The 20,644-nt window shown below is 37.0% G+C and overlaps 2 pseudogenes; both read left to right on the top strand.

Moving 5' to 3' along the window:
* The first annotated feature begins 783 nt into the window (after positions 1-783).
* Positions 784-1,406, top strand: LOC100524858 (large ribosomal subunit protein uL1 pseudogene; annotated as a pseudogene).
* Positions 1,407-6,976: 5,570 nt separating this feature from the next.
* Positions 6,977-7,103, top strand: LOC146404953 (U2 spliceosomal RNA; annotated as a pseudogene).
* The last annotated feature ends 13,541 nt before the right edge of the window (positions 7,104-20,644 follow it).

Raw genomic sequence — 20,644 nt, 5'->3', positions numbered from 1 at the left:
TTTTGTCCAGATATAGGCCCAAGAGTGGGATTTCTGGGTCATATGGTAGTTCTATATTTAGTTTTCTGAGGTACCTCCATACTATTTTCCATAATTTTGGTACCAATTTACATTCCCAGCAACAATGTAGGAGGGTTCCTCTTTCTCCACACCCTCTCCATCATTTGTTATTTGTGGACCTGTTAATGACAGCCATTCTGACTGGTACGAGGTGGTACCTCATAGTAGTACAGAACACTGTAAACCATCTCTAATGAAAAAAAAAAAAAGTTAAGAAAAAAAAAAAGACTTTCTACTGTTGAATACCAACCCATTTGAAGGGATGGTGGTATCGTTCATGGATGTGAGTCAAAACCACAGATATGACAGAAATTTAGATAAAGTGTAATTTCATCCCCTGCTTTACAGGAGGAAGTATCTGAGATTCTGAGAGGCAGAGAGATGTGTATAAAGGACAGGGAACTGCCAGTGCAGAGCTTGGCCTCAATCCTGACTGGGGGCGTTGTTTCAGTGTTCAAAAGTGTCACTTTTGGACAACATTAAAAATGATCAGTCTGAACAGGAGTAATGATATGTGCTTCTTGTTTAAATGCAGTGTAAAATGAAGAGAGGAATATTAGCATCCTCTGCTCAGTAGTATTAACATTTTTCTTATAGAGCTTAATTTTAAATTTCAGATATGTATCATACTTTTTAAAATGTAAGTTTCCTTTTTGGTTATCAATGCACCAGACACCGTGAGCAACAAAGTCTTCACACCACTCTCTGCGAGGTGGGGCGTTGATGCGGGTGGAGGGGATGGATGTCCTGCAGGGGAACCAGTGCAAACTCTGGAAGTTTTTGAAGACAAGGAACTTCAGATCAGCCTGAAGAACTGTGACCCTCAGAAGGGCAAACGCTTCTAGGTACCATCAGTCTTAAGTCTACTCCTTGCCTCAGTTCTCTGTGTGTGTTCTGGGGGACCAGCAGCAATGTGATGAAGCCAATCCTATGGAGAGCCCACACGTGGACATTGAGGCACCGAAGAAACTTTAGAAGAATAAGACACTGGCCAAGAAGTTGGCCAAGAAGTATGATGCCTTTTTGGCTTCAGAGTCTCTAAGCAAGCAGATCCCTCAAATCCAGGACCCAGGCAGGAATAAGGCTGGCAAATCCCCTTCCTTGCTGACCCTCAACAAGAACAGCATGGCCAAAGTGGACGAAGTGAAGTCCATGATCAAGTTCCAGATGAAGAAGTTGCTGTGTTTGGCAGTGGCTGCTGGCCACATGAAGATGACAGATAAATGACCTGTGTACAACACCCACTTAGCTGTCAACTTCCTGGTGTCATTGCTCAAGAAAATTGGCAGAATGTCTGGGCTTTGTACATTAAGAGTGCCATGGGCAAGTCCCAGTGCCTGTACTAAGGCACAGATTTATAAACCATATGCCACCATTTAAAAAAAAAAAATATATATATATATAAACTCTGCCTTGCAAGCTACACAAAAGAAACATCTAATATTCATATTCAGTTGAACAAACTACCTTATGCTCTTTAGAGATTGTCTCCACTCTTCAGCTATAAGCTCTGGGGCAGGAACTTGAACTCCTAGGTCAGGTTTTGTTTTTGCTTTTGTTTTTTTGTCTCCCCCCCTCCTCCACTTCAGGTCTTGGTCACTGCCCAGCGGGTGAAGGTTTATTTCCCTCAAAGATACGACATATATTCAAATGTAACTTTTCCGTCCTTTTAATTTTCTTGGTCGTTTTCTCTCTCTAAGAGAAACTTCTGCTAAAAATTACCTAGCATTTTAAATAATAAATGATTTAATGCTTCTGAAAGCAACAGGCATTTTTTTTTCAACATCTGCAGTTTAGAAAATGTTTAACACGGTGAACATGAAAAGTTGAAAAATTAAATGTGGAGGACAAACAACTTTGAGCCTCTGGGAGTGCCCAGGATGGGGGAACAAAAAGGCCAAATTGCGGCATAATTGTAGACTATTCTAAGAGTTCTTAGGAAGAAGAAAAATAAGGTACCTTGCTGTCAGTAGATTCATTTTATTTTATTTTTATTTTTAAATGTGCACACTTCCTGATGGCAGGTAAACTAGTCAGGGTAGTATAAATTCCATAGAGCATCTTGTTTATATTTTATGACTTATCCCCGCAGAACAGTAAAAAAAGGAATCACAAAAAAGTCTTTAATAAAAGGACATACTTCCTTCCATCTGTGTGTTTTATAGGCCTCAGAAATATTTGGAAGGAAGTGTTGAGTTGGAGTAACCTAATGGAAACAAAACATGACCAATTGTCACAGACCACTTACCAGTGATGACAATTTCAAGAAGATTTTAGGTTCTTGTACGAATGAAAGTTGACTGCATCAAGGAAGAATGGATCTTGTGTGTGAGGATGAGTTAGAAGTACACAGAAATCCTCCCTCAAGTTGAAGTCTTCAGCACTTTATAAGATGTGAATTAAAGCTATCACACCAATTAATATTCAGGTCACAAGATGGTGAGCACTGATTATCTGTCTGCTTACAACAGCTTTCAAATCAAGTTCTCCACTTTCTTTCTTTTTTATCCTTTTTAAATTTACTTTTATTTTTATTCAAGATAGTTTATTTACAGTGCCAATTTCTGCTGAACAGCATACAGACCCAGTCATACATATGGGTATATTCTTTTTATCATACTATGGATTTTAGAATTAAGATTGAAATAGGTAGTGATGGGAAGGCTGTAAAACAGACCAATCTTTTTTTAAAGATTTATGTTATTGAAGTAGAGTTGATTTTTAAAATGTTGAGTTAATTTCTACTGTACAATAAAATGATTCAATTAGCCATTATTATATATGTATATATATATACTTTTCATATTATTTTATTATGATTTATAACAGGATATTGAATACAGTTCCCTGTTGTACGGTAGGACCTTACTGTTTATCCATTCCATAATTTGCTCCTGCTGACCCCAAACTCGCAATCCATCCCTCCCCAATCACTTTCTCCCTTGACAACCACACATCTATTCTGTATGCCCATGAGGCTCTTTCTTTTTTATAAATAAGGTCATTTGTGTCATATTTTAGATTCCACATGTAAGCGATACATGGTATTTATCTCTTTCTTTATGACTTAGTTCACTTAGTATGGTAATCTCTATGTCCATCCATGTTGCTGCAAATGACATTTTACTTTTTATGGCTGAGTAATATTCCATTGTATATATATACCACATCTTTATCCATTCATCTTTTGATGGGCATTCAGGTTGTAAAACAGACCAATCTTGATATTTTTGTAGATTCTTTGAGAATTAAAAATATTGTGCTATATCTAAGTCTGAATATACTAAGTATCTGTATCCTGATTCCATAACATGTACATATACTTATATACAGATATATGGCCACTGTCTCCCTTTGCTTTCTTCTGTTGCCCAGTGTGTACCTTATAAAACAAAGGGACACTATGGAAAAAACAGTGATGGGAGGATTCAGTCCCAGTCTTTCCATTTCAAAGGAAAATAGCAGAATTGAAAAGGGCTTAGAGTTAATGGCCTGAGCCAAACAAATTCTGGTCTCAATTCAAGCTGTCATAGCTATGTGATTTTAATCTCCCAAGTCCCAATTTTCTCATCTTTCAAATTAAGTAAGTAAAATAATCCATGATTAATATTTTTATTAAGATCACATTTTATTAAATAGGAATAATATTCTGCACAATGCCTAACATGCAATGTACCATCCATAAATGTAAATAATTCTTTTGATTGTTATTTTAATTATTAACTGTGTATTTTCCAGAATGGCTTTACCTCCTGAAGTTTCAGAGTCTTAATTTGCATAAATTCAGTTGTTAATGTCTATCTTTCCCTGCAGAGTTTATAACTTCCATGAGATACAGCTTGAGGAAGAATCTGGGAAGCCATAGAATATAAAAAAAATGCCATGTAAACATTTGGATGACTGTACAGCTCAGAACAAAACAAGGGTCTTTAATTTTTTGGTTCCTCTGCTTTAATCAGGGGTCATCTTACTCTGCCTTTGGGTTGAAATATGGGTCGGTGCTATGGACTCTCCTCACACTGTTAGCTAATAGTGAGTCCTCTGGTCATAGTGTCAGGAAACTTGGTCAGAGACCATCTATCCAAAGGGATAGTGTTCAGTGTTACAGAGGAGTAAACCATGCATACATACCTACGACAACGTAGCACACTCAAAAATGCATGAAAGAAGCCAGGTGCAAAAAAAATCACTACCCGTATGATTCATTTGCAGGATTTTTTGGAAGAGGTGAAAGGGGAGGGCCAGAAATCTGATCAATACAAACACTGAGTACGTTGACACTTTGGAGTTACCACAGGGGAGCAGGCAGGCACTTTGAAGACGATAAAAATGACCTTTTCAAAATGACCTCATCTACTTTTGATAATGGTTACACAAAAGTATACATTTGACAGAAAATCATATAACTGTGTACATAAAAGAGGTGATTTTCCTATATGTAAATTATACTCCGTTAATCCTGATCTCTCTCTCTCTCACACACACACAGTGCATTGGGATGTCATTCTCCAGATTGAGAAAAAGAACAAGAGAAGGATTAATGGATATAACAAACTTTTTAATAGAATTAGTATCTTCATGATAATACTTAGAGATCATTCCTTGTAAGAATGTTTTTGAAGCTTTCAGAAATAGATTAGGTAGAAAGTTGGGGTTAGAAAAGTTCTGACTTGAACGGATATTGTGATACTAATATTATTGATCATTCACCTTGTTCCAGTCACTAGAATGTTTATTCTACACATTTTTCTAAAGGGAAGGCTGAGGCACTAAGAAGTAAAGGTTAAACAACTTGCAGAAGACCCACAGCTTTTTCTTGTTTTTAAGGATTTGATCCCAGAAAATCTGACTCCAGTGTCAGTGCTGCAATGCACACCACCTGTAACCTGTATGGGCTGGATTGGGTTCACTGGTACGACAAGATGTTGGAAGCTGACTCTTTCTCTTGTAGGTGCTTCTATGTAATTTCGAAGTGACATCACCAGAACATTTTCCGTAAAGTATCCCATTTATCTGTATCCCAGATTTCTGCTTGAAAACCCTTTTTATCCTACAGGGCATTCCTCTTTGGAGTCTGAATGCAGAAGTTGAATTCCCTTACAATCTGCCTTCCTGAGGTGGAATGACCATGCATTAGTTTTCTCTTACACCGATAGTGCCCTGCTGATAGTGCCTGAGATGCCTGCGTGCATCTTGTGCTCCTCAAGCTCTAGTCCTTTCCAGTGAAGCCCTCCACAGTCTGCTCACAAATTCTTGGTCATGGGTTAGTGCTTATTTGGTTTCTCTCAAAGAGAGGGGACATATTTAAACTGAGTCATCCCAAGAAAGCCTCCTTATGAGACTGGATGGGATAGATCTCCCAGTGCACGCGCGCGCGCACACACACACACACACACACACACACACACACACTCTCCACTAGGCTCAATGTGGAGGAGATTGACCTCTTCCACACACACATACACACACCTCTCCAGGTCTGCTTTGTGGATGTGTGACCAGTTCAGCTGCCCAGGGCACCATGCTTGGAGGAAGCTCCACACATAATGGTCAGTACTCAATGGGGCAGTGCTATTTTGAAATGCTTGATAATTTTGTCTTTCTTTTTTTTTTTGACAGCATGTGAAGTTCCCAAGCCAGGAATGGAACCCATGCCACAGTAGTGGCCTGAGCCACAGTGGTGATAATGCTGCACTCTTAACCAGTTAGGCCACCTGGGAACGCCTAAATTTGTATTTTGTGAGAGAGATATTATGGGACAATGGGTACTGGGAGGATGGAGCCCAGGTTCACATAAGGTCCCATGTTTCCACCTCCCGGCCTCCCTAACTTGGGTTCTCTGACTCCAGCATGGGCCTGACCAGGGGCACTGAAGGGCTCAAAGTCAAGCATTCGTGCCCATGTGCAGTGCTTCAGGACAGAGTTTGGGTCCTGGGTGTTCACCTGTCCTCCCACAGCGATATCTCTGTATCCATAAGACTGTAACATTAAATAGCAGATAAAAATCTCTATGGCATTGAATAATATTGGCCTTTTCAGGAATATCAGCAGAAGATAAACACAGTAAGCTTAACAAAATTGTCAGTATTGCCATCAATTCAATTAAATTTGAAAATGTAATTATTAAGCATCACCTACTAGTTAATGACTACACAAACATTATTACTAATCAATATTAAATATGTTAATTCTTGTTAAAAAAATCTCTATGGCGAATTAAGAAGATTGAAGAAGAAAGAAAGAAAATCTTTTTTTTTCTTGCTGTTTGAATAAGACTCCTGCATTTTCATTATTGGGCCCAAGGATTATGGAGCTGACCCAGCACCCACTGCATCCTTGTGGACAGGGGAAGGGATGCACAGTCTGACCACAGCCTCCTCAAAGATAGTTTTTCATGATTCAAAGTCCTTTTTTTTTCCCCCACCCTCTGATTCTTTTTATGTCCTTGAAGTGTCTTTGAGGTCTAGGAGTTAAGGAATTACTTCTTAAAATGTATTTTGGTTTGGGAATTTCACATCTATTATATTTGCTCTTTTGTTCACATTTCCATTTTTATATTGTTAGAAAATGTGAATTTTTTTTCCTGTCTTTAGCATGTTTCATTCTTCAGCTCCACTTCTCACCTGGGAAAACAGCTGTTATGTGTTTTTTTTAATTTATTTTATTGAAGTACAGTTATTTACAATGTGTTAATTTCCACTCTACAGCAAAGTGATTCAGTATTCATATTATATATTCTTTTTCATATTCTTTTCTAGTATGGTTTATCATAGGCTATCACAGGATATTTCTATTATGGTTTATCACAGGATATTGTTTATCATAGGATACAGTACAGGTAATATAGTTACCAGTACTATACAGTGGGTCCTTGTTGCCTGTCTATTCCATGTATAATAATTTGTGTCTGCTAATAATCACGTCTCAGCCTTTTGGCTAAGATCAAGTGTAGTATCTATTGTTAGCGGTAGTAGTTGATGCAGTGGGTACTGTTATTACTCGGTTTTGTAAATGAGGAATTGGAAGCAGAGAGGTAAACACATAGCTGGCAGTCAAAAAAACTAGCAAGGGGTCTAATGCAAATTCACCAAACACTTCACCTTTAGATACTACGCTCTTAATTTCCTGGGTTTACCACAGTAGGAGGTACTGAAATTGTTACTTGCAGGGTTTTTCTCCTCCCATGCTTCATGAAGAGTAATAATAATAAGAATATCAATGTCTTCACTGAGGACTCAGTGTACCAAGCACAGAGACATGCTATTGGTGTTATATAATTTAATCTTTAAAACAACTCTCTGAATTAGGTATTAGTCCTCATTTGAAGATGAGGAAGTTGAAGGTTAAAAGGACGAGTATTTGAGTTTGTTCATAGTTATGCTAAATGTGACAACAATGCCCTTGAACTCTAGATCCTCATGAAGCCATGTGTTGCGATGCTGAAGAGCATGGCATCCTTCACTTTGACTTTCCCTGCAGCTGGCTCCTGCTGAACTTGAACTCAATCCCACTGGCTCACTCCTGAGTGCCCATTATGTGCACCTCTTCCCAGTTCCACATTTAACCATGTCAGGCAGCTGTCTTGAAATTAGCCATGGTGGGTGTATTTACACTATGGCAATCGACAAAGGCTATAAATGGTTTTCCCCACTCCCCTTTGGAGAGCTGGCTTACAGACTCAACACCGTGTGACCTTCAGCAAATTGCTAAACCATTATACAGCCTTTCTATTTGCCACCACTTACTGATTTACTCTTGTCGTTTATACTCCGTAAATTCTTTCCCACTTGACTAAGAAATTTTTTTTCCATTGATTTCTTGTCTGAACTCTTGGTCCAACGCTGAACCTAGTCATCTTCCTGCTTCACTCCATTTTCCACATTTCTGCCAGAATCATTATTTTTTTCTGCTTTATTTTTGTTTGAAAATGAAAAATAAAATGTAAGGAAGTAAGATGAGACAACACCCTGACACTGTGATTCTTAACAAATGCAGACTTTATCATGCATTTTCCCTACATAAACAGTTCAGTGGTTCTCTAGACCAAGGAAAGGAGAACAGGTTCATGGTGACATATAAAGTCTCTTTGTGAGTGGTCCCCCATCTATCCATCAGCTTGATAATCCTGGCCAGTCCTTCAACCTCTGACATTCTGGAATGGTGCAAAACAAAGAGTCAGAACTCGGATTCTAGATATGGACAGTGTGCTTGGGCTGCAGTCTTAGCTCTGTTGTGGTTCAGATCAACTTGGCATTCATTACATAAATGTCTCAGCCTATGAAATGGAAATAGCTCTAGTAGCTAGCTTTTGTGAGGTTTGAGTCTGTGTGGACTTAAAGCTTGGCATATAGCAAGAGCTTTTGAAATGCAAGTCATTATTGTTGTTTTTAATAGCATAATTATCATCTATGTGAAAAGCTTTTATTATTTGGCTTGATCATTTAGAACTGGATGAAAGATATCATCAAATATCCTTGAAACTTAGCGATGTAGTTCCACTGAATTGTGTGCTCAACACCAGAACACTAATAACCAGGCTTTTGAATAGGTCTATTTGTTGAACATAATGAAAAAGAAGACCATGGCACAAACTTCTTCCTTCTCTCTCCATCTCTGTCAGTGTCTTACCTCTGGTACCAGGGCAGTGCTGGTGATGTGTATGCAGGGAGAGCAGGAGATGAGAAACAACAAAACAAACACAAAACGGCTTCAGATAAAACCATCTCATATGAAACTATTCACTAGGCATTCCATTGGTATTCTATGATGATAGATGCTTTTGGACATCAATACCCACTTCCCCTCTACCCAGATACCCTGGATTCTCTATCTTCTTCAGCTTGTATCTAAAAACCTCCCATTTACCTTTCAAGTACCATCTCATGAGCAAACCATTCCAGGATATCATCTCTAACCTCCCTAAATGCAGTATATCACTCCATCCTCTGTGTGCCCTGCATCGTGGATACCCTTCTAACGTGAACTTACTAATGTGTATCACAAGTAATGTGTATGAGGCCCTTTTTATAAATATAATATGAAATCTCTTAAGATTAAGTTGTGTTGTCCTCATGACCTAGTACAGTGGAAATTCAGGTACTCAACCAACATTTTCTAAATTGCATTTTATGACATCAAATTGCGTTAAAGTGAGATGAAACAATAGCAGGCAGGATTTTTTTGTGTGCGTGTTTTCCTAATCCTGGAGGAGTTTCATATCTGTGCAGGGTACCAGAGATAATAGCTTCAGCAACAGAGGAGTAGAAATCAACAGTTAAGTGCATACAACTAAATGATTCTCCTTAGACTGTATCTGAAGTCTCTATTTCTACCATCAATATCCTGAAATGTTAGAGATAATTTATTTTTACTGATTGATTTCATAAAAGAGAGATTCACGCAGATAATAAATTGACTATTTTTAAGGAATCCCCTGACATAAAATCAAGCAGTTGAACCCAAGCATACTGACTCTAAAATAAAGGACTCGGTGCTCTGGGTAGCTGCATCCTGGAGCCCTTAGCACTCTCAATTACTTCATTTCTTTGAACAGTTATTCTTGTGTAATTCAGTACTGAATTTTAAACACCATATGTGTCAAATCTAGCACCACAGCTTCAATGTAGGCTTCTTGAGATATTGACGTCTCTTGATTTGTCATCTAAATATGGATTTAAAAAAAATGCCTCCAATTTAATGGATTTTTTTCTCTCGTCTTTGGCCTTGCCCTATCTACCTATACTATGTTTTTCTTTGAAACTTGTGTTAAAACACATCCTTTAATTGAATCCTCAGGTACCCCAAAGTATGTATATCTTCAAGGCAAGACTCTTCCCTGATCTTCTCATACCCCATAAATGAGAATTAGAAATGTTCCATGATTTCGCAATGTTTGCTGGAGAAGAATCACTGAGTTAAGTTGCCATACGTTTTACCCAAAATAGGTAAAAAGTTGATGCCAAGAGAATGTCTGTGAAGGGACAAATACCAGTCCTAATGGGAAGATTCCTATATCCTTTCTGTCTATATACACACTCTTTCTATAGAGATAACTTCCTATCTATCATATTTATCTTTCATCTATTAATCATAGACAACACTAATTAAAATATCATCCACACACCCTAAAATTCAACCATTTAAAATGTACAGTTAAATTTTTTAGTATTTACAGAATTGTACAACCACAAACACAATAGTTTAGACATTTTTATCACCCCAGAATATCCCAAACCCACTAGCAGTTACTCCTCATTACCCTTTACCCGTCCCGAACTAGATAAGTGTGAATTAATTGTCTATTGCCTATGCTGAACATTTCCTATAAGGAGAAAAAACACACAATCGCTATCTTTTTAACTGGTTTCTTCCATTCAGCACAATGTTTTTAAGTTTCATTCATGCCTTAGCCTGAGTCAGTACTTTTTAAATTTTACAATACTGTTCCTTTATATGAATATACCTTACTTTATCTTTTTATCAGTCAATCGACATTTGGATATTTTTCAATTGGCTCTTGGCTCTTGGCTATATTTTCTATTACCTATTATTAATAAAACTACTGTGATCAATTGTGTACACATTTCTGTGTAGACATATTTTTGTTTTCTTGGATGTTTACCTAGGAGTGGAAGTGCTGAATAATATGGTAACCCTATGTTTTAACATTTTTTAGGGCCTATGGATTGTTTTCCGAAGCAGTTGCACCACTTTAGATTCTGACATAAAATATGTGAGGGTTCCAACTTCCCTACATCCTTGCCAACACTTGTTACTCTCTGTCCAAGGAAATGTGGGAGGGTTTTGTGCTATTCTTACACTTCTTTTATAAGATTGAAATTACCTTAAAACAAAATCCTACTAACAGAGGAAGAAATTTTTAAAAATAACTTTTACTGGTAATCAAAATTCTTCCTCATCACAGAACACAGGATAAAACTGCTTTTCTCTGAAAATTTCCATTTTAAAAAACTTACAGAAATTTGGAAAAATAATGCAGAATTTCTGTATGTTCTTCATCTGACATTCTCTAAGGTTAACATTTCGTATAACCATGGTGTACTTTTCAAAATCAAGACATTAGCATTTGTGAAACACTCATTACCAAACTACATATTTTATTCCAAGTAGGCTAGCTTTCTCACTTGTGTTCATTACTGTTTTCTAACCTGTCAGAGGACCTCAGTTTCTCCTTGCTTTTCATGATTTGATACTTTTAAAGATTTCTGGTCAAATCTTTTGTAGATTATTAAACAATTCTCATGTGTCGATGTTTCTCATTATTGGAATGGATTTGTGTTTTGGACTAAAATGCCAACGAAGTCTTAAGCCTTTCTCAGTGCATAATGTATCTTATCACATACTAACCATGATCATTTATTTAAGGCTGTGTATATTTATTGTTTTCCATTATAGAATTAATATTTTTGTCTTATAATTAACACATCTGAGATAATTTTAGACTGTGAAACTATCTTGTTTCTTTTCAATATTTTACCCAAGAATTATAGAGTCTAATGAATGATCATACTTGAAACAATTGTCAGTGTAGTGTTCTGACAGTGATCGTCTATTTACCTCTTTTCTCCCGTGAAAAAGAGCTAACTCTTCTTACCTACTTATCTGTTTGTTTGTTTGTTTATTGTGAACATACTACCTTGAGCATTAATTTTAATATATTTTGTTTAAAATGCTCTTTTGAAGGTGAGGTTTAATAATTATTTGAGAAACAGATATTCCCTCTCTTCTGCAATATGTTTTAGAAAAAGAGAGTAATTTACTCAATTAATTTTTATGGGTAAGATGTAAACTTGAAACAAAAACAGACTAAAAGAATACATGAGGAATTACAGAACAGGTTTGCATAAATACAGATTAAAATCCAAAATGAAATATAACACAGTCTTTTTCAATTATGTAATATATAATAGAAAAAATTAACTAAATATGCCCTACTTATTGAGACTAAATATATGATTATCGCCCTAGATGCCTATAGTACATTTAGTAAAATTTAAACACAGTTCCTCGAAACCCATTAGCAGATAGGAAGATGAGAGTCATGCTAAAGGAAACATGAATGAAACTAGATCTGAAGTCTAGTAGAGAGACCTGCCAAGGCGTCAATCTGATGAGACTAAGCAAAGAGGGAAAATTCACATCAAGCGGCAGTCCAGGAACACTCACATAGAACACAAGAAGATAGGACCAAAGGTGCAGAGAGGGGAGCACCTGGGGAGCCCATCAATCTTGCCAAGGTTTAGCTGGGGGCTTTTTGTAGGGTCGTCGTTACCTCACCCCATGTGGAAAATATTTTTGATGCAAATCTTCCCTTTCTGCAGGTGAATATGGCCTCACTCACCCTAGCCCTCATAGTGCAGTGGTCTAGTCTGCATAGGCCCTGAGAGAGATGAAAACCAAAAGAGGATGCCGGGGAGCTGAGAGGAATTTTTGCCTACACTTACTACAAAGAATCTTTATTTTTCCTGAGCAATTATTTTTCTGTGTTTTTGAATTTGGTGAAACATAGCCTCTCATTGATTGCTTGTACCTAATTTGTGACCCAATTTTAGCCAATATATTAGGTCATTATGGTATGTTTTTATTTTTGGATTTGTATGGCTTCTTTTTCATCACTCTCCCTTTCATTTTTATTTGCCACTTCAATTTTATAAATGTTCAAAGTTTTGTTTAATTTGCATAAGCTAACTTTAACTTTCTGGAACAAGGGTGGTATCAATAAATACAAAAATATTGATAGAGTAATTACAGCATGATATGTTAATTCCTGACTGAATCTGCATAAAATGATAATAGATGATAAATTACAGATATAATACATGTCTAGGAAACCAAAAGAAGGCCAGACAATGGATTATCTGTACTTTGGATCTGAAATTATAATTAGGAACTATGTGGGCCAGTGAGAGGTCTAGGAACATACACAGCTAAATGCAAAGTCACGGTAAAGAATGACATACAAACTTTCCTTTTTTGGAGATAAGTACTATCTCACTCTCCTTAGCTACCTAGTGCATTTGCTCTGAGGACCAAATATTAGATTATATGCAAAGAATATTAAATTTTATGTAAACTTTATGTAGTATTACCAAATCCTTTTTTCCCCAAAACTTGCTTGTTTACAAGTGAGTGGTTTGCAGTTGGAAATACAAAGTATATTCTTTTTAAAATGTCTGCAAAATACAACTATAAGATTTTAGGGATGCTTTTTAATAGAAAATAATTTGCTTTAGTCAACATCTGACTTTGGCTTTAATTTTTTCAAATGTTAACATTCACATATAAAATAAACTTCATCAGTTTCTAAGACTTGGAATATGGGCAGTTTTATTAATCTCCAGGTGTTTAACATCAAAATTAACTGAATTACTTGACATCAATAACTGAGCCATGCTTTTCCTGTGATTGTATAGATTATTTGATTTTATACACTTAAGAGAGTCAAATTATTTTGCCCTCTGATTCTGTTCTTACTGGTAATACAGGATCACTTCCACTCACACCTTTGTAAGTTATGTTGAATTTCTGGGGGGGGGTTTCTTGTTTGTTTGTTTGTTTGTATTTTGTCTTTTGAGGGCTGCACCTTCAGCGTATGGAAGTTCCCAGACCAGGGGTTGAATTGGAGCTGTTGCTGCCGGCCTACACCAGAGCCACAGCAATGCCAGATCTGAGCCATGTCTGCGACCTACACCACAGTTCACAGCAACACCAGATCCTTAATCCACTGAGAAAGGCCAGGGATCAAACCCTCAACCTCATGGTTCCTAGTCAGGTTCGTTAGTCACTGAGCCATGACAGGAACTCCCTATGTTGTATTTCTTTATTTAGTTTTTTAAAATGTTTTAATTTATTTGTTTGTTTTGCTTTTTGGACATTCGGAGTATGCTCTCTTTTTAAAGGAATTTTCAAAGTTAAATATCTGCGTATTGATTTGAGCAGGAGGTGAGATCAGTGTTGCAGCTCTCTGTGTGTCCAAAGCATTTCATTTGAAAGTTAGGAGGAAAAACTGCTTAGAATATAACTGTCAGAACAAGGGTCTTAGGGTCAGACAATTTGTATTCTGGATGTGCTTCTGAAAACAATGGCATCTTTGAAAACTCACTTACACATTAGCATCAGTTTTCTTATCCATTTAAGGGAGAGTTTACATTTACCCTGCCTGGCTGACAGACACATCGTTACTTGTTCTTATTTTAATTATTATTAAATTGTCGTGTTGAATCTGACACCCTGAAGGAGTCTCTAGGATACCGAGCTGAATTATACAAACAAATTTGATAAGTTCAGGAGTCAGATAACTCAAATCTCTCTTCTCCCATAGAGAAACCAAGCTGCAGAAAGACTTATAATTAAGCAAAAAGCCCTCAGCATTTTAGGCCAAAGCTAAGACCAGAAAATCACATCTCCCCACCCAGGATGAAAGAAAGCTATAAAGATTATATTGTATGGAAATGCATCTTTGTAGATGGTGGAATTTGGGAAAAATTTGTAAATATGCAACTTAAATATGTAGGGGCGATTATGTGAGTGGCGCCCTGGAAGTGGTAACAGGAAGGTAATGAGGAGGGGCTCCCAAAACTCCAGGTCAGACAGTGCGTTGATGGATCTTATTGACTTAGAGAAAAACATACAACAACCACAAAATGTGAGTGTTCTATTCAGGGTTTTACAGAGGTCCATCGTCTCTCTCAATACCTCTGAGAGGACTACTCTGAAGAGCCGGGGGGAGGTCATTTTTTATGTGATTTTTCGCTGGGGAGTACATGCAGTCAACCGTACATTCTTGGGAAAAAATGACTGCTAGTCACATCTCAGGATAACTATTGCAGTGCTTTTCTGTAGAGGGGAGGATGCAAGAATCTGGGTTCATAAAATTCTTCCTAAGATGTACAAATCTATGGGCCCTCTTTTTCCAAAGCACAGAGTGCCTCACACAGTTGTTTGTTTGTTTTAACCTGAGTTTCTCTCAAGGTGCACTATTCTTCAGTGGCTGCAATGGCTATGGACTTAATCATTGTAGAAACAGGTGATGAGCGATGCTCTTTGTGTTTGTTTGCAATCTCATCTACAACACAGTGAATGAGGTTCCAGAACTACAAAAGCCCTTTTAAAGAGTTGAAGAGACACATCATCTCATTTGGGAGGTGAGAGTAACACATACACACTCCTGTATAAAATGGATGATGAATGAGAACCTACTGCAGAGCACAGAAAAATCTACCCAGCACTTTTTAATAACCTATATGGAAAAAAAGAATGGATACATTTATATGTAAGGGTGATTCAATTTTCTGTACACCTGAAACTAATACAACAGTGTAAAGCAACTATACTTCAATAAAATTAAATTTATAAAAATTAAAAAAACATATATTATATAACTTTACATATATACAAAGTAATCAGTTGTAAGAAAGTTAAACAAATAGTGTATCTAGAAAAAGAGACTCTTCCAGCAAAGAACATAAAATGACAGTGAGCAAAGCACTAGTGTTGGACACCCAGCACTGTTAAAATAGAGCTTGATGTGCACCATGTTAAAACATAAGATGACGTAAATACATACCTCTATCTTTCTATCTGTCTAGATCATGTTAAAATAAGTCTGCCAAATACTTAATAATTCCTAAATATAGATAGGTGTGTTCTTGGCTCTCTCAGATGGTGAGATTTGCATGCCTAAAACTTTTAAAGAGTTCAAAGTAGAGCAGATGGCAGCCTAGAAATAACTGGCCATGAACAAATATTGGTATATAACTGGGTCAGTAGAAAATTGGACAAGATTTGAATGACTCTAAAATGACCCAAAGGCTTATACTGAACAAACCAATTATAAGTGAAGATGCAAAGAAAAATGTATACATTTCTTTGTGTTGATACAGTGCTTTCTTATCAGTTTTGTCCCTTAAGTTTCATGTATTGACATTACCATTACACAGAAGAAGGTTCCAATATAAAGAAATGAAATATTTTACCCAATGGCAAGGAAATAGTTTGAGAAATATAAAAAAAAAAAAACTTGCCTTTGTTGTATTAAATAAATAATGCAGAATTACCCATCTATTCTATAAATGTTAAAAAATAGTAATAGAAACTCATGGACTTGGAGAACAGACTTGTGGTTCTGTTACAAACTATTGAATTTGGAGTGCATAAGCAATGAGATCCTGCTCTGTAGCACAGGGAACTATATCTAGTCACTTGTGATGGAACATGATGGAGCATAATGCGAGAAAAAGAATGTGACTGGGTCACTTTGCTATACAGCAGAAATTGACAGAACATTGTAAATCAAATATAATGGAAAAAATAAAAATATTAAAAAAGTAAGATATAGTAGTAAGACAGATCAGGTCCCTTTCTTTACAGAGACTATTTTTTCCAGAGTGATGGCACACAAAGATGCAGTCATGTGAATAAGTGGTATCACTTAATTGCTCTGGAACACAGACGTCACTTATTGGGATGGGGTGAAGTTAAGATGGGCGACAGCTCTGTGATTATTAGTCACGAGTTTTAAATTCTGTTGTAAGTGAAAGAACTCCCTCCTCTCGTGATACAATATGATGTGATGAAACAACCATTGATGAATCCATTAAAGAATCCTGCAATTGGACAGGAAAAGACTGAAACCGTCACTCTCCTGACATTCTAAGGCAGCTGGTCTGGCAGCCTAGTAAAAGACAGCTATGAGGAGGTGAAGTGGAGAGGTGGGAAGTGTGCCAGGGCCCTCTCCTTAACAGACAAGAATGGGGACAGAGGGAGAGCTTGTGACTGGGTCAGTGAAAGTAAACTATTGGCCTTTATCAATCGATTGCACCAACTTAAAAAAAATTCACTCTTGGAGTTCCCATCGTGGCACAGTGGAAACGAATCCAACTAGAAACCATGAGGTTGCAGGTTTGATCCCTGGCCTCGCTCTGGATTAAGGATCTGGCATTACCATGAGCTGTGGTGTAGGTTGCAGATACAGCTTGGATCCTGCCTTGCTGTGGATGTGTTGTAGGCTGACAGCTGTAGCTCTGATTTGACACCTAGCCTGGGAACCTCCATATGCCACAGGTGCAGCCCTAAAAAGGAAAAAAAAAAAAATTCACTCAGGAGTTCCCTGGTGGCCTAGTGGGTTAAGGATTTGGCATTGTCAATGCTGTGGCATGAGTCTTGTTTGTTTCCTGGCCAGGGAACTTCCTCATGCCTCAGGCACAGCCAAAAAATATATATGTATGTATGTATGTATGTGTGTGTGTGTGTATATATATATATATATATATATATATATATATAGCTCAGAAGTAATCATCAATAAAGTACGTATTTCTTAACATATCACTTGAAGTTGTTTGGAGTTGAATGTGTGTAGAATATAAGATTTGTCAATACAATGTGGTTTTAGCAAGAGAAAATCTTGGTAGAAATGAAGTCCACAGATTCGTGGGGTGGGCAGGGTGCTTCGGAACACACTGGGGATATTAGAGAGCAAGAGTGGTAGGATTGGGACTTTACCATTTTAGCTCTAGGCGTGGCTGGGCAACAGACATTTTCTATGACAACTCTGCTGTATTGCCATAGGGCAAATATTTCAGGAAATCAAACCCAAAGTCTTCTCCAACAAGTGGCTGAATTACAATGTAAATGGAATTCATAACCTCCCTGGGTCTTTTATTATTAGGAGTAAGTGGAAATTTAAGAATTAAGATTGAGATTATAAATTGCCACATCCCAGGGGGTAAAAAGAAAACAAAAAGAAACACACACAAAGTATGAGCAATTCTACTCTCTCCATCTGAGTAGATTTTCTTCCCCTTGACTAATGATCTTAATAATAAACTTGTCAGAGGCAATTGTCTTGCACAGGGAAGTTGAATCTCCTTCAAATCCAAATCCACACCTCGCATTGCTTTAAAACCAAGGTTAGACTCAAATCCAAGAGGATCCAAAGAAGCATAAATACAAAGTTTGAGAAGAGTTCTCACACACAAAAAGAGACAGCAACATTTTGCCAGTTCATGTATTTATAAACCTGAGAGAACTGTATCAGAATATATTCTAAGGGTGTCTGAGGAAGGGGACAGGAAGGCGAATTTGGATCAGTGTGAATTGATTACTGTGGGTGGGCTGGCCAGTCTAGATATAAAGTCAGTGGAAGCAGCTTGATTGAAACCTAGATTCAAGGGCGACATTGCTTCTTCGACATGAACTTAAGCCCTGGAATACAGAGTAGTCTTTTCCTGACTGGACTTTGCTCATACACCGCATCAATCCCCCCTGATTTATATAACAGCTTCAAGCAGCCAGGGGAGGTCTTGGAAAATGTGAGTGCCGTTGTTTCAACCACAGCTCCCTTTTCCCCCCTGTGATGTATTGTCTTGGGCGTATTCTGTTCTGTATGTATTTTGTTTTTCCCAGTTCTGGACATTCTTGTTCTAGTCATGTGATGATCAGACAAAAATTTCCTGAGATCCTTGCGTTTATTAACATCCATATTCAACTAGAGGCCTGAGAAATATTTGCTGTTTCTCTGCAAGCTTCCTCATGTTGAGGGAATCATTACAGGAATTTGCAGGTGTGACTCAATGTGTGTCATGGGTTTAGAAAATTTTCTTTTAATTTCTTCTATTTCTTGTTTCTGTATTTTTGTTTTCTCTGTGTTTTCTCTGTTTTAATTATACTGACTAGAGTCATAATGGGGTTTACTCTACTATCTTTAAAGTCATGTCACTTTTAATAGGAAAACTAAGTCTCAATGAAATCACATATTTTGACCAAAGGCACACGGAAAAGGAGGTTAGCACAACAAAAAATGTGTCCTTCTGAATATATTCCATTTTTCATTAGAAAAAAATAAAACTCCCTCCTATAGTAAAGGGACAAGGGCTTTTAAACTGATATGTGACGTAACTAGAGAGTTTACTAAATATTCTGGCATAAGTCTAGGCAAAGGGTAGAGTTCTAGCCTCAAAGATAATGTAGGCTGGACCAGCATTTCTGAATTTGCATTAATGATATGACAAATCCTATGCTTAATAAGATTAGGAAGAAAGTATTTAGAATTAAAGTAGTGTGAGAGGCATTTGACATAGAATATAGAATTTATTCCTATATCAAACTCTGGATTACCCACTTATTAATTTTGTGATACTCTTCTATGCTTCCTGCTGTATCTTTTTCTCCAAACAAGATTTCACAAGGGGGCAGCCAAATATAAAAGTCATAAATTTTACATGCAAATCCACATTTATCTGTGACGATTATCAACACCATGTGAAGCAGCATGGATTTGAAGAAAAATGATGCAAACTGGGAAACCAAACTTACTACTTTTTAGCTTTGCTAACCTCAGGCAAGTTTCTCAGCATTTTTAAACTCCTGTTTTGATGTCTGTAAATTGAGGATAACACTCTGCAGGGTTGTGGAAAGATTAAACATGGTGTTAAGTATAAAGCATTAATACAACATTAATACTGAACTAAATATGCATGTCTGGGCCACCTAAACTTTTGGAACTGGTTTCCTTCCCTGCAAAATAGGAGCAATCACATTCATTCAGAGTATTGTGATGATTAGAGGTAATACAACCAGTACCCTCACTGGCCACCACTCTATGTACAGTTGATAAAGTGGCCAGGCCATCACCTTCTCTATCCAACTCACCTATCTTTAGTGGGAAAGCAAATAAATAGAGCAAGAGGTGAATTCAACCTGGAGGGCCTCATTTTTATCAAGTGCAGTTCAAAGGATGACACTTAAATGCCATTCTTTAAATAGTTCAGGTAGATTTGCTGAGAATAAAGGCAAGATGTACAATGCTGACGATAAAAATGAAATCTACAATGCCTTAGATGATAGAGGATTGATTTCATAAACAGGGTCCCTAAAATGTGAAAAGTTATGAGATATCTCTTTGGTGGATATAGAGGGAGAAGATGTTTTTCATGCCCTTCATGAATGATCAAGAGGCAACATTTTACATGGAAAGTGGAAATTTTTATACCACTTATGATAGGCAGTATGGAAAAACATATCAAAAGCCTTAACAAATGTGTAACCTCTAGACCCCAAATGTCTTGTTAGTAAGAAAGTAGGGTTTTATGAAAAGATTCACCTCATGGATACTCATTAAAATTGCTATAAAATTTAAAATGTTATAAATTGATAACCCAAAGTATAAAATAAATATCCATGAGTCCATCCAAAGGTAAATAAGTGATTGGATAAATAAATAAGTGGATATAAGAGACAAATTACCTGTGTAGAAAAATCCCAGATAATTCATGTAAATACTCTTCCTTAAGGGAAGTGAAGCATATTTCCCCCATTTAAGTATAGATCTTGCATCATGACTTTTTTCCCAAAGAGTGTAATATGAAAAGGGAGGGAGAAAGAGTGATTTTACAGTTGCGAAAGCTTCTAAACCCTACCTCAAGAACAATGATAAACATTAACTCAACGGTGATGTCTTAATGTGTAGTATGTACCTTTGACATAATGTAATAAGAATGACACTTCACTTCCATTAGTCTTTCTCCCTACGCACATCACTCCAGCATAATCCTTAAAAAAAAAA

This window comes from Sus scrofa, chromosome 3 (assembly GCF_054392235.1).
Source record: "Sus scrofa isolate SSC_HxYL_T2T_F1_AM1 chromosome 3, Sscrofa_HxYL_maternal_Yorkshire_Landrace_v2.0, whole genome shotgun sequence".
NCBI classification, from domain to species: Eukaryota; Metazoa; Chordata; class Mammalia; order Artiodactyla; family Suidae; genus Sus; species Sus scrofa.
The sequence above is the reverse complement of the archived record's forward strand: the minus strand, read 5'-3'. Positions and strand labels throughout refer to the sequence as shown.